The sequence below is a fragment of the Perna viridis genome, chromosome 2 (assembly GCF_037379345.1).
Source record: "Perna viridis isolate PV_CMFRI_1.1 ecotype Kerala chromosome 2, ASM3737934v1, whole genome shotgun sequence".
NCBI lineage: Eukaryota > Metazoa > Mollusca > Bivalvia > Mytilida > Mytilidae > Perna > Perna viridis.
The window spans coordinates 6,523,531-6,549,598 of NC_142446.1; the positions used below are offsets into that span (position 1 = coordinate 6,523,531).

General features: G+C 32.4%; 1 long non-coding RNA gene across 5 annotated transcripts; it reads left to right on the plus strand.

Moving 5' to 3' along the window:
• The first annotated feature begins 652 nt into the window (after window positions 1-652).
• LOC148623471 (uncharacterized) lies at window positions 653-21,894 on the plus strand. 5 transcript variants are annotated; one of them, XR_015919442.1, is made up of 6 exons: window positions 653-921; window positions 2,629-5,893; window positions 13,677-13,758; window positions 14,144-14,281; window positions 18,591-18,703; window positions 19,389-21,894. It is a non-coding gene; the product is annotated as an uncharacterized LOC148623471 (long non-coding RNA). The 5 variants fall into 5 exon arrangements; XR_015919443.1 differs by having other exon boundaries at window positions 18,594-18,703; XR_015919440.1 differs by lacking the exon at window positions 18,591-18,703.
• The last annotated feature ends 4,174 nt before the right edge of the window (window positions 21,895-26,068 follow it).

A 26,068-nucleotide genomic window follows, 5' to 3' on the forward strand; every position in this document is an offset into this window, starting at 1 on the left:
ATAAAAGTTCCTTCCTACATACTCACGTAGATAAGACCGCAGTTACATGGTATTTTAAAAAAGAATTCGAATAAATATATAAAAATAGTAGCATAATACACACGTTCGTGTGCACGTAGTTTCCGTTATGGGTCCACACCTTTAAAGTTTCAGGTTTTACAACCAAGACAATTTATAACTTATATGGCGTTGATAAGACGTTATAAACTACAAAGTGCAATCAAGGGACGATAAACAAAGGTTTAGGACTATAATATCTCAGCCGAGTTTTACAACGGGTTTTATAGGTTTTCAAGTACCCGGTTTATTGGAGGGAATATATAACTCGTTCTCTGACATATGGGCTCTACCAACATGACAGGAAATCTCTATAACTTATAAAAACCAGAAATCTCAGGGTTTCAAAGTAATTTACAGTTTTATATTGGTCATATTTTGGTTTCCATCCGGTGTCGTGGGTATAGGACGGACGTATGTAATCCTTTGTGAAGGGGTAAAGCACAGGAACGTTATCTCGGCTCTTGGCATGCCATCTTCACCAATGTTACTATCTTTGTCAAGGTGCGTCAGGTTATTGCTTAATCAATAAACTTAGTCAATATTTTGTGTGTACATACATTGTTTTACAAATAAAACCTCTGTATATTACTGGCTATGACTTCTGTCTAAGTTTATTTCGTATATAATTTTATCGTCCCCTTTAGTACTCCTAATATTCCCGTTTGTAAGTTTAGGTTTGTAACAGGAGTCTGTTATATTCTGGTCATTCTGTGAACTAAAGATGAATTCTAACGGAAATGTGGCTAGAATTGGGAATAATACAATACTAAAACCAAAGGTATACACTACATCTGGAATCTTGTTAGTTATTGTCCTAAACACTGTGGCACTGACAGGGAATTACACAGGAGATGTCCAAAGGTGATTTTCTAATTTAGTTCAATTTGTTGTCTGTCTTGGCAATGAGATCAAAATATCTGAAAATACAATACAATATCTGCAGTTTGGAATGGATTATCAAATTACCATCAACACGGAAGTTATCTTTATTATCAACTCTAATAAAATCAGCTACAACCAACATGTGGCAAATTGGCACAATCTTCTCCATAACATTTTGACATCTTCTTTTTATTTTATTATTTGTATTGCTTTTCTATAAAATTATCACCAAAGGGTGTTGTAATCAATCACTAGACGTTTTGATATACTCTGTGGTTCTACTTGGTTACACAGTGTTAGTAGTCAAAGTTTATGTCACGTCGTTAATTTCAGATTCATATTTTCTTTGAGAAATTTTCGCTCATTAAAGTATCATCTTGCGTAATTAATGATGTTCGGACAAAATGCCCTCCTTTACATTATTTCATGTATCGCGCATTACAACCTTGGCATGTTCAACTTTTTCAAAGACAATTAAGTGAGTCTTTTTATATATTTTATATGAAAAGTCTGATTCATTAAGTTTCATATCTACATGCTATTTTAAGCGAAAAAACAAAATATGAATAAAAACGATAAGTTGAAAAATTCGACTTGGTCTAATCCCGTCTGGGTGGCCAATATGCTTACGAATCTTGGTAACCGTGTCATTAGTCAGGACTAGAAAAAAAAACTTTATTTTTTCCTAAAATAAGAGTTCTTTCGTCGAAACAACTTGTAATGACCTCCTTATTTGTGAAACACTACTTCCATCTGACATAACGAAAAACTCCAATATCATTGACAATTATTTATTTATACATTCTCTATACAAGAGGTTTAGCATGTCGATCTGTTCCATACAAGGGAAATATCTTGGTTTAACATGTCGATCTGTTCCATACAAGGGAAATATCTTGGTTTAGCATGTCGATCTGTTCCATACAAGGGAAATATCTTGGTTTAACATGTCGATCTGTTCCATGCAATAGATCTTGGTTTAACATGTCGATCTGTTCCATACAAGAGAAATAACTTGGTTTGTCGATCTGATTCACATCAATTGAAGTTGGACTTCTCTCAAAAATGTTTTATTGTAAACAGAACTGTCGAATTAATAAGCCATGTTCAGGTATCTATCCAAAGTGATAAGTGTCCTATATTTAATACAACGTTCTGTCAGTATTTATTGCCTTTAATTAGTGTGTTTGGCTCTATAAAATAACATTTTACTGGGAGCTTGGAACGTTCGAGTTATGCCAATAAATGTTATAGTTCTGTCTGGTGAAGGGGTGACGAATGTGAAATTAAGCGTATTTTCGTCTTCCTCTCTGATATGGATAACCAGAATATACACCTTTCAATGATAAGTATTAAAGAACACGATATTTATCCGTAGCGCGTTGAAGTAATGTAGAATACATTTTTGTTGATGTCGTGAGTGGTCTGTATTGATTACAGCTGATTCGTGATAAAGTTAAAATTTCCAAGTTTACAAATGAAGAACTCCATTAGGCCTATACCACCAAGACATCACAAAATAACACAACTATAATTAGCAAACTTTTAAAGTATTTACTCGGTTCGTGACGATTAATACGAGTAACTTGGCCGCTTTATAAAGTGGCTTATTTTAAAACCATTTTTAATTAATTCAACAACAAAAAATGTACCTTAATTAACCAATTCTTAATTGTTGCTTTTCAGTTGTTAGCTGGAGGAAATGTGAATAAGAAAAAGGAGAATTTATAACAGTACCAAAATTATCAATGAATTTTCTAAGCTCTAGGAGAAGGAGATATTTACTAGAGAAACACCTGATCACAGTAAATCAGAACTTGACCTTATTTGTTAAGATATGAATACGTGTTTGTGTTGTGTTGTTTGAAGTGTTCAGTATACATTATTATGTTTATCACAGTGACTCGCTTTACTAGGCGTTCAATTAAACAATGACAGCACCGGAAGTAGTGACTCGTGTGCGGTTTTCTATTTCCTTATTTAATTTACTTTGATTAGCCAATCAATGCTAGATATAAAAGAGTTGTCGTTATTAACTAAAATATGGCTGCACGTGCAACCTTTTAAGTCATGTAGACGTCAGAACATTGTTGTGTATCTTCTCTATTAGTTCTACATATCTTTCTCCGAAGCCAAGCTGGCTTCAACTAAAATATTCACGGGTTAGGGCCGTAAACTCGCATTAAAATTATTTGGCACGACTATTAGATTTAAGGGGTAGGAAGGGGGAGCTGGTTACCTGATGTTAATTTTTAAGAAACCAAGTTTAACCTAATGACATTGAATGCGTTTCCTTAACTTGTGAACACATAAGTATGATTATGCATTTTTTTCTCTGATCCATCACCCGGTAAGCCCTGTAAGAGTGATTGTTGACTTATTTAGACGATTGAAAATATATATATATATATATGTGTGTGTGTGTGTGTGTGTCTTACGAAAAAATAAATGGCCCATGCCTCAACGTGTTTCCTTTCAAAGCCCAATCATTTTATTAAGAGGTTGGGTGGGTTGAGGACTAGAATTGCAGACATTGACAGAAAAGAATAGAATCAATCAGAAGATGGTCTGTTTCTGGTCTGTTTTTCCATTATGTCTGTATTCACTGGAATCTCCCCCTCGTGTTTCCCATATGTATGAGCGTCTAACTAAACCCCAATCTTCAAACGATCTCTCTTTCTGCATTTGATATCAAACATAGTTAATACATGAAAACTGGACAAGCAGTAGTGTGTCCCAAATAGTGAGGAAAACTTTTTCACAAAGTCTTTGTACTTGGCTAACGCGAACAGATGAGCCTCTTCTTCCACTCTCTTATTTAAATCTCAGTATCCATTGCTAGTCACGTCTGTCTGTTCAAATAATCGTTCGACCATTGTTTTCCTCTTGCAGTAACCAGATGTCCAGTCCGAACCGGTTGAGATTCATTTTTGTGAAGTGTTTATTTACAAAATTTGAAATTTAAAATGATAAAAAAAAAATAGAAAAATATTTATTTGTATTTTTCATATACTCTTTCTTGGGGTGAAAAGGGTTATATTTTAACTATTTTACTTCTAGTTGTGGACAGCCATTGATTACACTAACGTGCCAATTATATATACACGGGACGGTCATAAGTCAATGTACAGAGCTGGCTTAAAAAATGTATTTGTTTCTTAGTTTCTAGAAAGTTTATTATATTTTTTTTAAATTCTGACGCATTATGGTCTCTTATAGAAGTTAATTAACATTTCTCTGCTTTGTGTCATGTCCTCAAGTAAAAATCGATATTAACGGGAAAGGGACATGGAATAAACAGTTTATGTGTACATCATATATATATCATATTTTACTCCAAGATGTAATAATATGGACACATTTGTTTCTTTGCATGTCAGGGCTCTATAGATATATCGCTTTCATACACAAAAGATGATCAGCAAAAATATTATTTGAACATTTGTGGTGGTTTTAAGTCTTTGGCTGTCTGTAAAAAAAATCCCCGCTACAACAGAACGCGTTTTTAATGAGTCTTGACAAGTGATGTCTGTTTTTGTGATAAATCCTTTTAAATGTAATAGCAATAATAATATATTAATTCAGGTTATTAAGATTTAGGTAATGGGATTTATTATGAAGCCAGTTACACCTATGATCACAGCCTTCGTTTCACCGAGAAAATAACGGTCCTAACATAAACACCGTGTCCCCTTTTAACGCGTTCTATTTGGCGGCGTCTTTGGTCATTGCCCTTCAATACATTTATATGTATTAAATCTGGCTTTTTACTATCAAAATATCACATAAATAAATAAGGATAAATAATTATTGACTTAGTGGATCATTTAAATGGTTTTCAGCTGTTATGATTTTCGGTACAGTACAGTCAAAACTTTAACAATACATAAACCACATATATACAATTACTATTCGGAATATATTCATTGTTTTGTATTCAGGCAAAATCTGAAGTTTTGTCAAATAAATACAATTTTTTTAGTATTTCATAAGACCACCACACTTAAGGAAACAGTACAGTTATATTGCTACTCGATGTGTATGGACTTGTTTGGTCATTGAACGATATATAAGGGATCTTTTTGTAGGAAACAAATCGAAGCTAATGAATGCATAAGTAGCACATGTTTCAATATGCATGTATTCTATTTCACAACTTTATAAGCTAAAAAGTATTAAATAATCCATTTCGGTCATCAGGTCGAACATTAAGACATACAGAAATGTGAGTTTTGAAGTAAAGAAAGGAAATAGCACAGCGAGCCTGATATGGCGAGTGGTGAAGTTGTGTAGAGACGTCTAAGACTGATATTATTCAATTTATCGGCGACGTTACCGCCGATTTGACACGCATTTAGTCGTGGTTTGAAATTGTCGTTATTTCTCAGTATCACCACGGTAGCTGATATCGAAAATATTAGGTAGTAAGGATTAGAGTCCTGGTTCATGTTAAGTTTTATCAGGAAATGTAGATGGTTACAAAGCATATGACCATATAAAACATTGCCTGCAATGATATAAACGCAGAATAATATATCAGCAAAATGGCAATTTAAAAAAAATTAGCTATATACTTTACGAAGCTATTCATGTGACGTTCTAAATACACTACCTTCTCCAATCATCCTAAACAGAGTTTGGAGTAGTTAATTTATATTTACTTAGTGTCTAAAACTGTTTTTTTTCTACAAGTACACATGAAAAAAAAATGAATATCGCTTTCAAAGAGTTAATTTCAAACAAAGTTTTGAATGCATGTAATTTTACGATTTGAAACGTCTTTGTTTAAACTGTTTATAACTATTTGTGCTGAACAAATATAATTTTGTATTTGTGCTGTACACAGCTTAGAATAGGCCATATATGAACAAAATACTCTAGTTAACGGTGTATTATGTTGGAAATGCTTTCTGTCGTGCATTTTTCTCGGACATATGACTTGTATATGCAAGTAAGTTGTTAATTGTGTTAATTCTAGCTATAAGAAAACAAAAGGTTCTTTGTTTTTTTTTTACTTTTCTACTTTTTAGAAGATTTTGGATACTTGCTTCGAAACAATTTACCACGGTTGAGCAGTTTCTAGTAAGGAGATGAGTATATAAGTTTAGAAAAAGAAGAGGTATTATTTATCAAAGTGCAACCTGAATTAACATAACGTTATTACATTTACATATTTTAAAAAATCTCCAGCCAGCTTAACAGGCTTATGATTGTTTGAATTATTATTTAAAACAATAATAAAGAGGATTTATTAAATTGTCATAAAGTGTTGATTATACTATCAAATCTGCACTTTCGAAGGCTATACTTTAACTTGTTATATTTTGAGTTAGCCACATTCAAAACAAAACAAATTCAGTGTTTCATTTTAGGGCATTTTTCAGAAGATTCAGATAAAAAAAAACTTGTTGAACATGATAATTATTACCGGCATTATATAAAGACAATATAACGAAAGTGTGAATTATTTATGTACTGTATAATGATTACCTAACTGTTTTAATATTTCTCCATTTGTAAGATTTTTAGTACTGGTATAGTAATTATACAAAATTGAAATGATATAATTTTACCATAATTTTGATTTCTAAGCACATGCATGTGTAAGAATTAGATATATAAAAACAGATGACATTTTATAACGGAAGGCAGAGTGATTTGAAACGAATTATAAAGACATGGTCTTTTTTCACATATGCACCTCAACATTATTTCCAACAATTATGATAAATAATTTATTCTCTTTTTTTTTTACCTAATTCTGAAATCCGATGAAATTTTGTCGGAAAATCGACGTTAAAAGCATGTCTATGTTGTCATTTTATTAACAATTATGTTAATCATATAAATCCACTGTCTTTGTGTCAGTTTAGATGCCACTTAAATGTATGTAATTTAAACGTGTGTAATATTGAAAATACCCGATATATCTCTGATCAGTATACGACTATTTCGTTCGTTGTACAGGGTTATTCCAAAATGGAAATACGTCATTCTTATCAACTTTTAATTAGAATTACTGGAAAAATTACCTATAGTGGAGCGATTATTATTATTATTATTATTGTTACATTGTATTATTATTATTATTATTATTATTGTTACATTGTATTATTATTATTATTATTATTATTATTATTATTATTATTATTATTATTATTATTTTATCATATTTCCTTTTATACATAGATTTTTGTACGAATAAAGAAAAAATAGTGATTATAAAAGCATATAAGAATTACTGCCAGAAAAAGTTGAAACGTTGAAAAACAGACAAAAAATGGAAAACAGTGTCCTCTGTGGAAAGTTTTGCAAATCATGAAAATATTCTGTACGTAAATTTGACTGAAATAATTAATTTCACCAGATATGTTAACAATTAAATGATGCTAGACTGTCTAAGAATACACTAAACTGAATTTAATTAATGTTTATAGAGTCCTCCAGAAGATCTGTATGTTCTTCTTTCACTGTACAAAATGAGACTTGGATGTATTCCACGACATTTGATAAAAGCATCCCACAATTTTATTTTTGTTTTTGAACCATCTAATTTTAGAGAACATTTATCACTTTATTTCAGTGACAAAATCTACTGCTTTCTTGACGACATAAATATAATATGTAAATTCTAATATTTTCACGGGTATAATTCTTTGTGTGATCATTTTCGGGTAAGTGACTTTCGATTAAGTAAATCAAATAAGTTCTGGTGTAAGTGACTACAAACATTTTAACTGTCCAAGTTACTTTCATGTATTATCTCAAGCCCAGGTTCTCAGAGTTTTGTTGTGAAAAATCCACTACACAAACGCAAATATCTCCAATTATTTTTTTTTAATTCCAGCTATAAACAAATCTTAATAGGAGTACTTTAGTAATTTGATTTTTCATGTTCTAATATTATGACGAGTTGTATGTGTATCTGTGTTTAATGGGCATAGGCGTTTAATAAACCTATTTTGATTAATTAACAAATTAATTTTGGAATGTTCTTATATCAAAAATACTTACAGAAAAAATACTACAATAAAGTATAAAATGTTCAAAAATGTTTTAAAAATATTTTTACCAATTCAAGGATCATACAATCATCACGAGAAATGTTCTTTTATAAAAGTAAAATTTATTGGTGTAGATCATGAGAATTTTTGTAGTGTGAACAAATGACATTTTAAAAACAAATATATAAATAATTGGTGCCTATAGACTGACAAAGCCCATGTCCACATCGACAAATATTTGCCCGGAAAACGGCGATGTTTACTTTACCGAAGAAATCAATCGCCGGCCCATGTCCAAAGCTTTCATCTACGAACTTTTTTGAAAACCAATTAGTGGGACATTAGAGAAGATTTTAATGTATGTTTGCTTATTAACTTGGTGTTTGTTGATCGATTGTTCAGACTTATTAAGACGTTAGGGATATACAAACAAAAACAACCATCTCTATTCAAACATAGCTAAATACTAAATAAACTTATATTTCTGGGACAAAATCCCAAATGAAGTCTGTCACCTTTCAATGTTTATACAATACAGGTGATAAAAATACATAAAAGTGAGAAAAATTCCTTAAATACAACAAATAAATGCAAATATCTCGGCTTTAACTTTATTGTATGTATTTTAAACAATATTTTGCGGACATATTTTATTTTCTAATTCAAACGTGACCTTTCATTAGCTTCGGTTTGCGTCCTTATCTAAAAAATAAGTTACTGAAACAAATGTAATCAAGTTTATCTCTATATAATACTTGTCTATCATTTGTAGTTTTTGAAATTATTTTTAAACACGTTATAATTACAAATGGTACATCAAGTGTACGGAGCCATGATAGGAACATGCAAAGAAAACAATAATATTTTATGCGCACAATTTTTTTTCTTTGTATGTCCCCATCAGGACTACGTACAAATGCGTCCAGACCGTTCGCCCCAGAACCGCTTTTCGAACAAAACGAAGATAAACGTTCCATTAAAATGTAGATTATAACAATATTTCCTACATATTTAATTTTTGAAATATTTATCAAATGTGCAAGATAACCATAATCGTTTTGGTTGACAAAAGTATTTCCAATTCCAAACGCTTTTAACTATATATTTTTCTGCAATTATCACCTTCATGTACAAATACAAAGCGAGTATAGCAGTGCTGCATTTATGTACATGTACATTTTGTCTGTATTTTAGGCCCCGCCGATAATTGTAAGATTGCTATGAAGCCGGGGATTCATCAAGTATTTGGCGAAACAATATAAAATCTTTTCGGCAGTGCACGATAGAGATCAATTATAATTTATCAAACTCTACCTAATTGCATATTTAAAAAAAAAAAACCCCAAAAAAAACGCATTATTTAATGGGCATAGGCGTTTAATAAACCTATTTTGATTAATTAACTAATTAATTTTGGAATGTTCTTATATCAAAATTACTTACAGAAAAAATACTACAATAAAGTATAAAATGTTCAAAAATGTTTTAAAAATATTTTTACCAATTCAAGGATCATACAATCATCACGAGAAATGTTCTTTTAAAGTAAAATTGCGCCAATTAGTATTTCATTTCCGCCAAAAACAAAAGATTTAATTTAAGCCAATTACAGATGAAAATCATACTTTCTGTTCGCCAGCATTACCTGTTACAAAATAATATACCCCTGCTCACCACGGGGGAGGTTGGGTTTTGAGCAGGATAAGTCATTTAATGTTTAAGGTTTAAACACTGAAAGTCCATAAACAGCATAAAACAGAATGTTTAGTCACCTTAACATGTACCAAAAGCACTAAATTACTTTACAGCTCTGTTCTACCGCAAATGACTTTATGTAACTAGTAATATATAGTCCCTAGTTCTACATTTGAGGCTTACAGTTTTTATGAGTATAAATCGTTCAAACTATATACATGAAACTTGATATATCCACCTATACCTAACGGTGACTCGAAAAATAGCGCAAATAAAAGAATTAGTCTTTGGCATAAATAATGCAATGCAACCTTGTAGAAAAGAATGACGCCCATTTAAAATCATTTTTTCATTGCAGGATAAAAAAAAACCATATCGTCGAAAAATGAAACCTGTATGTGTACTCGGCGCCGGAAGTGGAAAGTGCTCGGCAGAGACTTGCATTCTCCCCGGTCCCTAAAGCCCTCTACACATACAGGCTTTTTTTTTTTTTTTTTTTTTGGCAATACCCTAATATTGTACATAAGTTCATAATTTATGTAAAGGTTGTGGTAAATGAATGGTAATAACAAAATGACTGATAAAACACAAGGCAATAGACAAAAGGAATAACGGCAATATCAGGGTAAAAACAGGAAAGTTAGAAACCACTGCAACAGTCCTGACTTGGTACTGGAAGCATTTGTTACGACCGGAACAATATATTCTGTATATATGAACAACATAATTCAATAAAGTAAACGGTCTTCCTTAATTCTTATGTTTACTCTAATTATAAAATACTGTTGGTGACTTTAATTTTATTCAATGATATTTTGTGTTTTCTAAGGAAATCATAATTAGGCCACAAAGACATTACTTACGATGGTCCACGTGCCTTAATCTTCTTTAATTTTCTATTGACTTTTTTTGCTCATGTTATTTTATAAAAGTGTACATGTAGTGAATGCAGATAGACAAACAGACTGACAGAAAAATAGTTTATTTAAGACTCACCTCTCGTATACAAATATACAATATTTCACACCATATATTTTATTAAAGTGTACATGTAGTGAATGCACGAGAATTATTTAAACGTTTATTTTATTGAAGTGTATACATGAAGTGAATGCGAATTGTTTTAACGGTAATTTTATTCATTTGGTTACTTGGATTATATACATTTGAAATTTGAAGTTTCAGTTGTCAGGTACTTATTAATTCAAATATATAGAATATAAATATATATAAACAAATCCGAAACTAAGGATTTCATTGATATCAAATGCTTTAAAATTGGTGCTTAGTTTTTGCTTAGTTTTTCCTTTGCAACAAAAGTAATCTTTCAGAAAATACTGATTGTTCTTAAAATCAAGAATTCGACTGTTTCTGAACACATGATTGAAGTATAAAGAATTATGTATCTTGACATGAATACTTTCATCTCGACTGAATCGAGAATTGGTACGAAGATCATATTGACAGATAGTCTAAGTTCCGACTTAGTCCCAAGCCAATGCACAGTTGGTAGTCTAAGTTCCGACTTAGTCCCAAGCCAATGCACAGTTGGTAGTCTGTTCCGACTTAGTCCCAAGCCAATGCACATTTGGTCTAAGGGCTGTTCTATGCTTGCGCCAATTTACCTTTTATTTGCGCAATGTATCATTTGTGCCAATAATACATGTTAAATCTCTGCATTTTTGCAATTAATGCCATACATCCTAAAGAATGATTTCTGTTATAGCAACCTGTCAAACATGCCCCGACGAGATACTACTTTCAGCGACATTTAACACTGTTTCTTAAGGACCTAATTATGACTAGAAGAATGACCATTGGTGTCCAGGGGCCTGTTTTATATCCTAGGACATGTCATTACTAAGCGCAGTCTTATGAAGCTTAAGTTTTACAACTGATATATCTCACAACCCATCGTTATACAGATAGCCTTATGACGACCATAATGTGTTATTACCATCGTTATAAAGATAGTCTTATGATTACCATAATGAGTTATTGCACATATAGTGTAAATGAGAACATTGTTTATCCATCATGGGCGGATAAGTGGCATAAACATTATAATACAATCATTAACTCATACGAGAATAATAATTTAAAGTTGAAATATACAAACCACAGAAACACACATTTCATATAACTAGAAATTGCATATCTACCTGTAGAATTTTATTATATCTAAATTAATATTTTAATCAAATGGAAACGAAAATACTAGAACTACATATTTGACTTAAGTCTTTATGGTATTTTAGTTAGGATCTTTTTTCCTAATGGGTGTCTTGCTCTATTTGATCTGTGTATACACACAGGGGTGAATCCAGACAATTTGAAAAGGAGGGGTGCCAGCCGGGGTTCCTCAGAAAAATGGGGATGCTAGGACATTATTTGCCATTTTTTGTCAATTTTACACATGAAAATGACAAATTTTCCAATAAAAAGGGGGGGGTGCCAACCCTTGCACCCCTCTGGATCCGCCACTGACACTTGCCATGCTTGTTTACTTATTTGGCGCATTCTAACACCACGTCTTATCTTACGATGATCATAGATGTCCTGAAGGATAAAAACAAACAGATGTTTTAACGTACGGCGGGCAGAATATCCTAAGACCATTCTAAAACATGTCATATAGTCTTTAGAAGGCCTGGGTTTTTATCTGCCCCGTTGTTTATACACATCGAGGTTTACTGATATATATATTTTGTGTTGTCAATGACCTTTAGTAGACTTAAATTGGACATTGAAGTACATTTCGTCAATGACATATTAATTCAAAGGTTTCATTATGTTTACCAGTTAGGGCCCACAGGAGGTTAATTGTAGTAACAAGGTGTAGTACAAAACTAATTAAAACACATATTGTTTAAATTTTGTTCTATTTTTGTGATTTGTATATTTCAACTTTAAATCATTATTCTCGTATGTTTTTTTTAATTATTGTATTACAATGTTCATGTACAAGGGCCCATGTTATATAAACAATCTGTAATTATTGATAAACAACCTGAAGCCTTTTTGCAGTTGTCTAGTGTACAATGCATTTTTTAAGATAGGAAGAAACAATATAAGTAATTATCATATTGATGCAAATTGTTATTTAAATACAATTGAAGTTTTCTTTTCTTTTTTTTTCATCAAATATACAAATATATTTTAACATATAAACATTTAAAATCATTACGTCTACATAATAATTCCAAAAAAAGGTGTACCTTGACATTGATACAAAATTCATTCATTTATATTGTACTAAGTTTAAATTTTGGTTTGTTTTAGTTTTTAAGGATATGGATGTATTAATGAATATTGACAGATTATAATCTTATTTATGTTTTCTTTCCTGTATATACGAAAGTGAATAAGTCAGTATAGTATAGTATGTATAAGTCTTCACAATGTCTTAAAACTAGATAACACGCATGGATGGTAGTAACAAACATATATATTTCGACAATTTACGACATTGTAAAATCCTAACGCAGGAATATTAAATGTCCTATTTTGTTTCGCATTTGTAAAGAGATATAGAAAAAATAATTTCATTTTTTTATTGTTTTTTTTTTAAATTGCATCCTCTGCAAAAAGTGAAAATTAAGAACCGTCGACGGTAAAATTAAAATGTAGATGGTTCAAAATTACGGTACGATCTGTTACGGCTACGCTAAGGTTAAATAATACAACAAATTGCAGTACCTGCGATAAGTTCCGAGCCTCTTCGTGGACTTGAATACTTGGCATTTATCTGGGTTATGCAAGTAATATACACACGAGTGCAGAAGTCCTATTTTTTATCAAGCTAATCGGATTTTAAATACGAGTATTGTTTTAATTCTGCAGTTCTAACTTCTTTACCGTTAAATAGCAAGCGGACATGTCTGAGAACACACATAATAACTGAAATATGGAAACAAAATTATTTAGTAATATTTTTTGTGATAAAAAAAGAAAAAAAAATCCTGGTCCCAAGGGCCTGTGGTTCTTACAATAGTTTCGACATATATGTGTATGTGTATTTCTTATTTGATGCAGAAACTATATCCATCAATTGTTCTCATCCATGCCTGAACGACGCAGAAACTATATCCATCATTGTTCTCATCCATGCCCATTGGTAAGTGTGCTATTCTGTTTTGTTTTAGTTTGTTATTGTTATTATTATTATTATTATTATTATTATTTTATTCAGTATCCTCTCCACATACAAGACATGCATTATTCGGAAACCTCAACTCTGGGGCACTAGTCTAGTTATTGAATGATTCATGTAGTCGTATCAATTCACACAAAGATTAAAAAAATAAAGTAAGCAAAGACTATGTACACATAATTCTTAGATGAAACACACAAATTATTTGTCTGTAGTAAATACATAAGATTAAATTGTAAACAATCAAATCATTTACTTATTTCATTACATTTGTTTAATATCAAACTTATTTCTATAGACACAAGCTGAAGGGGTGATATTAAACGCTAGATTTTATGGCGTTTTTCAGTTTGGAATGAGTTGTGTAGTAGTGCATCAGACTTCCGTGATATAAAATGAAATTGACAATGATATAAGTAACAAAACGTACAATGGATTACTTATAACACTGGACTGTAAACTAGTTAGTCTTTTACACTTAGAAATGGTTTGTATATTTTATATAAGAAGACGCTACTTTCCATAAAGATTATGTTCTTTTTGTTAGCCACAAAAGGGATCCCGTCATGGAATTATACATATATTCAAATACAAAGCGGTTGATAAATTCTTTAAAAATGAGATATTGTCAAAGTAATGTCCAGGATATATTTTAGGTGGTCTTAATCATATGATATCTTATGCTATATTCCGAATTTGTGTGTGGGTGTAGGATCGTTGTCGAGCCTGTCTTATTAGCAACAGAAATTTCTATAAGTACATGTAATTATTGAAAAGATGTTTAGTTTTTTTTGTAATGTTCAAAGACAAATTTATTTATATCATGATTTTATTTTGATTAAATTGTACATGTATATAAGAATGACGATAAATTAAAAATGTCATTCGATCTAGGACCATCTGAAGACAGAATCTAGGCTGTGTAATCGAAGGGGTTTTAAAACCCAACATGTTTGGTCTTAGCTGAGGACGCTTAAAGAGGCCATACTTTCGACAACATGGCATATGATGTTTCAAGTGTAAGAGAAACTTATGAATATTTTGTGATTTTCGGCACCTTTGAATCACTAAATACGAATCAAGTGTAGTTCTACCGTTGAGTAAGTTCTGTTCGGGAGTTATGCCAATGAATTTTCTGGAGATTTCACAATCCTTATGATTTAGTGTTTAAAAGTAAATAACAATAGTGACTACATTCGGTACATTGAGAACTTAGAATAGTCTTGGTTTTTTTTCTGCCGTTGCGACTTATTTGACAGACCTCGGTACCTTGACACCTTTTTTATCTAACAAACACAATTTTGGTCCTAGGGCCTTGTCATCGAATGTATCTTGAGAGTAATAAATGTTTCAAGACCATATAAGGACATGTCTCTAATTTCACTCGTGTTATCTAAAAGGTCTTAACATAGAATATGTCCTGAATTGGTCCCATCTTAGCTATCTTATGTACTTTTAGTATAAAATAATTTATGCCATTAGATGGTTTTCGAAAGAATCTAAAGTCGAATCCATCTCCGGATTATCCAAAACTAGATTGTCCTAAGATAACCGTAAATTATAGTGAACATTGAGAACCCTGTTTTTGGAATGGAAATTAAAAATACTATGAAATCGCAATATTGTGATTAACTTTAAGAAGAAAAAAAAACAAAAACTGTGAGAAACTAGAAGCAAGATAAAAACGTGTGTTAAATGCATTTGATTTAAAAAAAAATTCTTATTCATACTGTTTTTGCATAATCTTTTTGAGTTTGTGTAGTTGCTTATTAGTTAAACTTGTACGCCATGTTTTTAAGCTCTATATTCGAATTTTAGCATAGGAGCAGGAGTGATAGAACAATTAATTGAATACTGCTTAGAATTCAAATAAAAAAAAACTGAAAAACACGTTAAATATTTTCTTGCAATCACCATGTGCAGAAATGTTATAATGCTAATATACCTTAAATGAAGGAAATTAGAAGTTCAAAGCACAAACAAAAATAAAGTAATCTACAAACCTATGATGTAGTACTTTAAAAAAAAAATAACCCTTGGGGTATTCTTGAAAGTGTCAGAATGCAGTCTAGCTTTTCAATTTCAAAACTAAATAATATAACTGCACAAGTCAAAACAAGTCTTTTTAGACCATAAATCATACCAAATGTCACGTAAACGAGGTCAATCATACATTCCAAGACTCCATATCCCCCAAAGGTTATACTAATAAATATACAAAAGCAATCGAATTAAAAATAGAATAAAAAACACCAAAAACCGTAAAAAAATATATATATAAAAACTGATATAATATTAAACAACTCCAAAATAGAATAAGAATACCTGAACCTTATTATTCAAGGGCCATAAGTTTGTATTTATTATATTTCCCTATTATTTTCAGTAGAAAATTCGTTGCGTATTGGACAACATATATACACCATAATCTGAATACCTCCAATTTCCGACAGAAGTGTCATTATTACTTTTTATTTCATTAAAAAGGCCTAGAAACCAAAAACGAATTGGTCATCTGTAGGTAAATATTAAAAAAGAAAAAGTAAAAATTTAAAAAGTTAGAAGTTTCAAACGAATTCATGTTAGCAAAATGTAAATTATATCGAAACATGCATTCAATAAATGAAAAGAATGAATGCGTAACCGCGCTTCCGGTCAAAATTCTGAAGTCACTATTATTTTTGTTGAACTGCAGAAATCTACGCAGATTCATAGATAAATGGAAGCAATGATCTTAGAAGAGGACGAGAACGTTTTATTCGTCGTATTAAGACGGAAGCGTGGCCGTAACGTGATTTTCTGTACCAAGTTTGAAATCGATTTTCCTTCTTCCATTGTTTTTTTAAGCTTTGCATACTTATTGAAGTAATGAAGCGGTATAAAACATAAACAGTTTTACGCTCTAGATTTTCTGGATTTGGGCAAGTAATTTTTTAAAGAAAAGATTTCAGTCAAGATTTCGAGATTAGAATGCGATAATCAGCTTTAGAAAGTTCGAACTTTTCAAGTATGAATAATTCGTAATATATTAGAAAACAAAATACAATTCATCTAAAAAATCAGTGGTCCTTTACTTATGACCAAGTTTTGTAAAGATTAAAATTGGATAACTTGGAATATACTTACTACGATAAGAGACAATATGACAAGTTGATTGTTAATATTATCACAAACAAAAAAGAAAAGTTGCTTTTCATTACCGTAAGTATAGAAATACATGATCGTCCTTATAAGAGAAAAAACTGCACGACTTAAAGACGGGCATTTAACATGTTAAATGTTGGCCGTCTAGAGCATACTCGCCCATTCAAAGTTTATTGTTGGAATACTAAAAATTATCACACGCTCTGCACAACAATACAAAACATAACATAATGAACATACACACACAAAAAAAAATAAAAATAATTACAAGGTTCGAGAGACACATACATGAATATGATTATAGCTATAGCTGTAAAAAAAAAACGAATTAACAAATTAAAAAGAAACAAGACAGATACAAATTATAGGATAAAAAAGTAAGACCTTTTAAACAACGTTGACAACTCCATTGAATTAATTGCTGATTTGAAGCAAATTTAAAGACGATTACAACACTTTCTACCAATGCAACCATAATTACTTTATACTCAGTAAACCAGGACCTACCCATGGAACCTTAATTACTTTATACTCAGTAAATCTAGATCTACCCATGGACCCTTACTTCATATTCAGTAAATGGATCTACTAATGGAAACTTCGTATCTTTTTTTTTTAATTTTGTCATTTTTTGTTATATCGTGTTTTGCATACCCCCCCCCCCCAAAAAAAAAAAAAATAAAAATAATAATAATGCGGTCTTGCTTGCTACCCAATATATCTAGTTTATACAATACAAAAATCTACAGTGAGGAAATAAAACGTATTTGACAAACTTGAATAAAGATCTCTTTACACAAAATATGGGCTTGATAATACACGTATTACCTATATTTACATACTTCTGAGCTTTGCAATGAACTTGTATACAGTCTAGTTTGTATGGGAAACATGCCATTATGTTTTATTCACCAGTTTGATGATAACATATTTTTCGGTTGTACAGCATTTGAAATTTATCATATAGAAGATTTGTAAATCGAAACGGAACTCTGTTTTTGCTAAACCATTTATTATTTAATTCATATTTCCCCTAATACGACAGATGCATGGGTTTTACTTTTAGAAAAAATACATGGCTATTTTCCTACATCAAGTTTTATACATGAAAAAATAAAAACTAGTAGATGATGTTTTATGTCCGTAATGAACAAATACGGCCAAACTCACGCTTTGGGTATTTTTTCATACTATCTTCAAGATGACAAAAACTGACATGCAGCACAGCATAGCAAAACAAGCAAAAACTGAAAAAGGGGAACTGCCTCTTTTAAGTACAACGGAAAAATCCTCACTAAATATACAGAAAATAAAACGAAAAAAAAAACAAACAAAATTATATAAACTCTTGCTAAAGGGATACCTTTGCTCCAGATATTTATACATTTATAAGATTAACACATGGCATTTTTAATATTGCCCTTGTTATCAGCCCGAGGGATAACATTTGCATCGCAAATTTGACAGTTCTAACATCGTTGGGAATTTTTCAGACCTTTCTATACGTTTACATATCTTCCATATATCAATTTGATCCGATGGAGCAGTGTAGCGAATAGAGTCGTCACATCTTTTTTTTTTTTCTTTTTTGTTTTTTTTTTTCACATATTTTTATACCAGTAATGAAATATTTACCTTTTTTTTTTAACCAGCAGATAAAGTGTTTGAACTCACCGATGAACAGGATAACGTTTTGAACAGTTGTGCGGAAGTGACATCAGTAAAGCTCACGAGAGGGCAAATACTGCCCTCATAAAAATCACAGGTACTTGGGGTCGGCACCTTTTGTTCTTTTTTTGCACTTATACTATCCATATGAAGTTTTCTGATATATGGGGGTCGACGTCCTATATACCTGTCGACCCCCATATATCAGAAAATTTCATATGAATAGTGTCAGTGCAATATTTGCTGTTATAACACATTATTTCGTATTTTATTTTCCTTCTAACAAAAAAACAAAAAAACAAAAAAAACAAAAACAAAAAAAAATTCCGATCCCAAATACTTGTGATAAAAATTTGTCATTTGGTGATTTTAAACATATTTAGTTTTGTATGTATATAATTTAATATAATTCTCAATGATGTAAGAACTGTCAAATTTTTGGTTGTACCCTCAACAGGTCTCGATCTCGTATCGCTGTGACATCTTTGGCAACACCGCCTGCACAAAGTCCAACGCCATATATAAATATATAGACATGACGAAAAAAGGTGTGGACTGATGGACACTCCTGCTAGGAAAATTGTTACTGGGAAGTCATGTTAAAGGTTATGATGATAGGGAAAAGCCTAGAAATAAGTAATAATGGTCATAATTATTCATACATTTACGTATAATTTACATTCATATTAATTGGTTCCACGTATAGAACTAAAAGACTTCAGATAATTAGATATTTCTTGGTAACCATGTAATATAATCATATCATATATATTATGTTTCAGTTAAGAACTGTCTGCTAAGCTCTGACAGGGCTAGATTGATGATCAGGACGTATTAAAATGACTAAATTTGGAAGAAAAAAAACTAATCTATGGATTTTGAAGGCTACAATGTTTACATTGCTATTAACTATACGATTGGTCTGTAATGACTGAGGCTTCTCTTTGCTGTTAATTTAAGTCAAAATCACGACAAAGCCTGAACAGATTTGCATATATTGATCAAAGCTAAAGTGTTTTCACTTTGATCCATTAAATATGCATTTTTCCAGTTTACAATATTTCAGCATAAACCGTTGAGTAGATGATAAAACAGACCGATTTGTGGAGTCTGTATTTTGTAATCAAGATATGATCTGATCATGGAATACAAGATTGGAAGAGAGCTGATATAATTTCATTTTTAATAATAAAAAAAAAGTATTGTGATCTCTGCATCAGGTGTGGATTCAAATGGAGGTGAACCGGACGTTCACCCCATAAATCAAAAACATTTTGCATAAAATATCTCAAGTTGTTACAAATTATACAAGATTTCACTCCTTGTTCCATTTGGTAACCAACTGTGTTTCATGCGCATTCTCAACAGGTATATATACGCCTTTTTTCATCCGTCAGGTGATGCGTTGTTTTCGTGTGTGTTTTTGGGAGCACATTGCGACTACTTCCAAATTTGTTCTCTTTGATAAGTTAAGAATGACATAGCAAAAAAAGAGAATATCGTATGCTGTTACTTGGTGGTGAGCTAAAAAAAAATACCCGACTAAGTATAAATTTTCACCGACAGAATTGTTTCCAATTTCAGTAGAATTGAAGAAGGAAAGTAAAAGTTTTCCTTTGTTTTGGACGCGCTTTCTTTGATGAGAGATACCATGGGATTAAAGATGTCATAGTACAAAGACAGTTTCTAGTCGTTGAGAGGTGCGAGAATAGAACATACTAACGAGGATGGTATTGAATCCGCCATTACCCTAGATGCATCGGAATTCCTCTGGTCATATCGCTGTTTAAATGGCACGCTTAACAGAACAACATTTAAAAATGCCTTCATTACTAAATAAGACAAATACCAGTTAGGAAGTGGTTTAAACAGATAGTAAACGACATAAATATCAATGAAGAAAAGTATTACTAACAGGTGGCTATCATCCAAGGGTATCTGTCATTACATTTTCATTCCCGCTGCTCAAGTGGAACATTTCTTTTCATAGTGGGCAACCTTAATTCTGACCGTTCACGATGAAATATAATCAGTTATAGAAATGTCTTATTAGATTTGATACCAATAAAGAGGATTTTTTAAATGAAGGTTAAAATATCGTCTTAAGAGAGCACTAACAACGGTTATTTTAGTGTATGATTGTGAATGGTTTTGACACTTTCGGGCTCTCGACTTATAAAACAGGTGTTAGTGGTAGAATTCTGTACTTTAAACGCCGTCAACTGTGTTCTACGGTAATAAAGTAGAAATCTGATACTTCTTTGATACTAGTGCTATTTTATGACTTGTAAGTTTTCTGCAGTACATAGAACCTCCCCTAAATCATCTTGGTAGGTCTACCGTTGTAGACCCGGTGGCGCTGTCACCATTACGTATACGATCTAGGGTAATCCTAAAATAAACACGTCATCCGGAATTGATCCACTTCATACGTAGTATGTGTAGGCTACAATTAACTTGACACGCGTTTAATTCACAGCATTAACTACAGTTGATGTAAGGGTGAACAATTGAATGGTTCAACCTTTATATCTATATTTGTAGAAAGTATAAGTGGACTTATATGGTCAATATAGCTATAATTAATGCCAACCATGTTCCTTTTTTCGTAAAACTTTTAAGTTGGGATAAAAATTGGGGTTTTGTTAAGACTGTCTTTCTTTCTTGGTAGGAAGCAACGCTATAAACAATTCTTTCAAGAAAGATATGATATTTTATTGGTACTTGCAGATTAAAGAAATCATCCTCAATTGCACAATGTTATATACGCTGTACACTTGGTGTAGGATACATAACACAAAGTTCTCAGTTTGGCCATTGGACAGGGAACCTCAGCGGGGAAAAGTTCTCAGCTGGGGTGTCATTTTTATTCATATATATCCCGCATTCTAAAGATTATACCTAATGGCAATGAACAAGAACTGGAAATATTGTATAATGCAAATCGAAAAAAAAAAGATTTATTTTTGTTATAAAATCTCAAAAATGCAAATGTATCATATATAGTTCGAGTTTAAAACGAGTTCAACATTAGGAGCAGCAAATTACAAGCAACAACATATAGGAGATATTAGGGCAGAAAACAGTTCTACACTGCTATAGCGGAGTGACACTGGAGGAGACGATACATTATTGACACTGGAGCAGACGATACATAAGTGACACTGGAGGAGACGATACATTATTGACACTGGAGCAGACGATACATAAGTGACACTGGAGGAGACGATACATTAGTGACACTGGAGTCATTATTGCAGATTATGATAAAAACTTAAATCTTTCAAAGGAGAACTCACTTTTTCTTTTTCTCTCAGTGATAACTATGTGAATTTCATATTCCTATACTTCACCCATTGCATCCAAAATTTTCAATTATAAAAGGCTATTGCAGAACCTCGAGATTGAGGACTTCAAGGTTAAACCACCTGACTGTTCTTGGAAAAACTCTCCATTCAAATATGGTCCTTCTGGTCACGTCGTTACGGGAGATTTAACCATCATCGAAAACGAATCTCTAGGTAATATCCTTTCTAAAGGTCCCAAGTACCGTGAACCACGCTCCATAAATTGGAATTATAACTTTAAAGTTCTTATGGATGCCGTCGAGGACTATGCAAGAAAATGGATAAAACGAGAACAAGAAGACATTGATTCTCTGTCAGAGTGGTTGAAGGCCGTGAGGTCTTTAATTTTGAAACGAATGAAAGTTTTAAGTAGGTCGATGAGTGCCAAGGCTACATCGGTTTTCAAAGATCCCGATGTAGCAAAAACATTGTCTACTATACATGACAAATATGTTGTCGTACCAGCAGTCAAAGCACAAAACAACATTGTTTTTGTCTGCAAAACGTTTTACATCCAATGTTTATTATCAGAGGTAGACTTAGAAAATAATAACAGTGATAAGACCTATACTGCTACCACACCCTCCAAAGAAGAGATTGTGGAAAACCTTAAATCTGTGCTATCCCCTTTTGGTCTCTCTACCAAGGACGATGATTATGATTTACCGTCTATGCACTGGATTCCTAAACTCCGCAAAAATCCATACAAACGAAGTTTCATAGCTGGATCTGCAAAATTACCACCAAACCTCTTTCAAAACTTTTAACTTCTATACTCACAACTGTCAAAGGGGGTCTGCAGTCCTACCACAACACTTGTTACTCCCGTAGTGGTATTAATTCAATGTGGATCCTGAAAAATTCGAAAGATCTTTTGGAGACAATCAGTTCAAGACTATTATCTGAATATAATAGCATTAAAACCTATGATTTTTCAACACTGTATACTTCTATTCCCCATACTCAGTTAAAATCCCGACTTAAAAACATTATACATCGTTGTTTTTCCAAAAAAGATGGTACACCTAAATACAAATATATAGTTCTTGGTAGAGATTCCTCATACTTTGTAAAAAATAATCGCAAATCATCTTCCAAATATACAGAGGAAGATATTTACAAAATGCTGGAATTTTTAATCGACAACATATTTGTCCAGTGCGGTGGACGTGTTTTTCAACAAACGGTCGGCATTCCAATGGGAACAAATTGTGCTCCTTTACTTGCTGACCTATTCCTTCACTCTTATGAGGCTGACTTTATAGCTGATCTGATCCGAAAGAAAGAATATCGTTTGGCTAGATCCTTTAATCTCAGTTTCCGCTATATAGATGACGTATTATCTTTAAACAATCCTAATTTCGGGGATTCGATACATTGCATCTACCCCAAAGAACCTGAGATAAAGGATACTACAGACACTGTGAAGTCAGCCTCATATCTTGATCTACACTTAGAAATCGATGGTAAAGGAAAACTATTGACCAAACTTTACGACAAAAGTGATGACTTTTCATTCAAAATTGTCAATTTTCCTTTCATCTGTGGCAACATCCCTTCAGCATCTGCGTATGGGGTGTTCATATCACAATTCATACGTTTTGGCAGAACTTGCAGAAACTACGCAGACGTTTTGTAGAACTCCAACAAATAGGCTTCTGGTACAGGGTTATGTTGCTACAAAATTGAAGTCATCACTACAGAAGTTTTATGGTCGTCATCATGAACTCGTGGATCGTTATGATGTATCCATCTGCACCATGAAAACGTATTTATTCAACGGGTCATAGTTTTCCTTTCCTCGTTTGTCTACCCCGAACTTGACTTTTTATGAGCAACTCGGCGGTTGTTTCTAGAAAAGCAGAGGACGCTTACCCTACCGGTGTATCTGGTCCCTGCTCCCAGTTTTTAGTGGAGTCCGAGTTGCTCATTTGCTTTTGTTACTTTGTATGTATGATTTTAGTTACTTTATGTTCTTTGTTGTGTATGTCTTTTTTTCCATGTCTGGTCTTTGTCCCTGGGTTGCATTCTTTTGATTACCGCTATAACCTTGGTTCCCTTGATTACTCTCTCCCATGAACAGTTTCAGCAATCGATGTACAGAGTAAAATTTTCAACCCTGCAAATACTACTACGTTTAAAACGTGAAAACTCGACTGCGGGGGCATGTGCATGAAACAGATATGGAAGTGTAATGTATTGATGCTTATGCAACTGCATAATAAATACAATTGACCTAACATGAGTATAGTTCATGTTCAACTGACTTCATTAGACCTTTAAAAGAAATTTCAAAGTCAATAGACCCTGACTAGCTCTAACTGACACTTTCATCAAACTTAACATAATATCTTAACGTGATCGACGCCGACACCGGAAAAGCAATATCCTAAACTCGCCTTCAGCGACTGTCGTCGCAGACGGGATCAAAATGACATTACAACCCTAATCTGGATAATTAAAATCATTTCGTGCAATCAAAACTAGTTTCAAGTATCTACATAATGTGGCATTTCCAAGCGACGCCAGGACAAAGGAAAGCGAACACGGAATTAACCTGACCATTAATCACCAATCATCAGTATCAACACTACAAATAAAATATCACAAGGGGTGATAACGGAAGTGTTTAACCACAACTAAGTTATGGCGCTTGACGTAAAATGCGGTTTTGAGTTCTGCCGGGAGGTTTAAAAGAGGTACTGGTCTCAAGACTGTTCTCTTACACTAGAATGACTTTTAAATCCAATGATTCAATAACTGGGTAAAAGAGTTCAAATCTTTGAGTACTCAGATTAAAGTGACATTAAACGGAAATTAGAGCTGTAAAGCTAACTACTTTGATTTAATCAACACACGAAGTATTCCCGGTTTATTGAAATGTGCAGGATCTATTGGTTTAACTGGCTGTTATAAACACACATCACTAAATATGGGGTGATTATTATATATACTCAATTTGGTTACATAAAGAACTTTTTATGACTTCTTAGTTGATGATGCATGTACAAAACAGAAAAGTACAGTATTGTGTGACAATCCACCATACTGGTACATAAAAACAACATGTAACGTCAAAATAAAATTTCTGTGAAAATGTTGGTAATTGTGCAAAAGTTGAACTGCGATATACAGTCGTATCACTGTATGGGGAAAACTGAATGGTAACATAAGTGACCTCACCAAATGTTCATCAGCAGCTCCCATTTCACAAAACAGTTGATTTAAATCAAAATGCAGTTAGGCATTTTTACTTATCTGAATGAATATGGTAGGTTATCTATTAAGGTGATGAATAGGACGGAAAAACACAATACTTTTTGTTAACCAAAACTCCTTTCGTAAAAATGAAACAATGAAACGAAATTGGCGGAACTATAGATAAAACTAATTCATTCTAGGTCTATGGTGTTTAGGTTTCATCATTGCGTATTTGGCAAAGAAAACTATATTAAAACATAGAGAATCTGGAGAGCCTGGATCGCTCACCTGTTCAAAAATAGTCTTTTTAGCTTTATAAAGCTGGACTCTTGACCTTACTGTACTATTGTCACGAGAATTATTTAATCAACAGAGAGCATCTTAGTTATCTACCCGCTATTCATATTATAAAATAAATCTCTCATAGTTATTTTTGACACTTTAAGGGCAATTGGTCCGACATTGGTCAAAAGGTCTATATGAATTTCGGCACAGTTCGGTCTAACCATGCTAATCAATTTTACCCTGTCAGAATTTAGCTCAACCCATTTGTCTACGAGTTATTTCCAAAAATCTTCAATTTGACCTCCTATGGTCTATCTCAATAACATTGGCCATGGTTGTTATAGATTGTTAATGATATCATAAGGTACATTCATGCCAATTTTGGTTAAAATTCACCCAGTAGTTTAGGAGCAGAAGGTTTTCAAAGTTGGAGATACACAAATTCTGAAAAAAATTCTATTTTAGGACCCATAATTCTTCCATCCGTCAATGGATCTTTCTGAAAATTTCGACATAGGTCCAACTCATCATGCCGAACAATTTTACTCCTGCCAGATTTTAGCTTAACCAAACTGTTTATGAGTTATGTGCAAAATTCTGCAATTTGACCCTATGGTCTATTCTTAGTA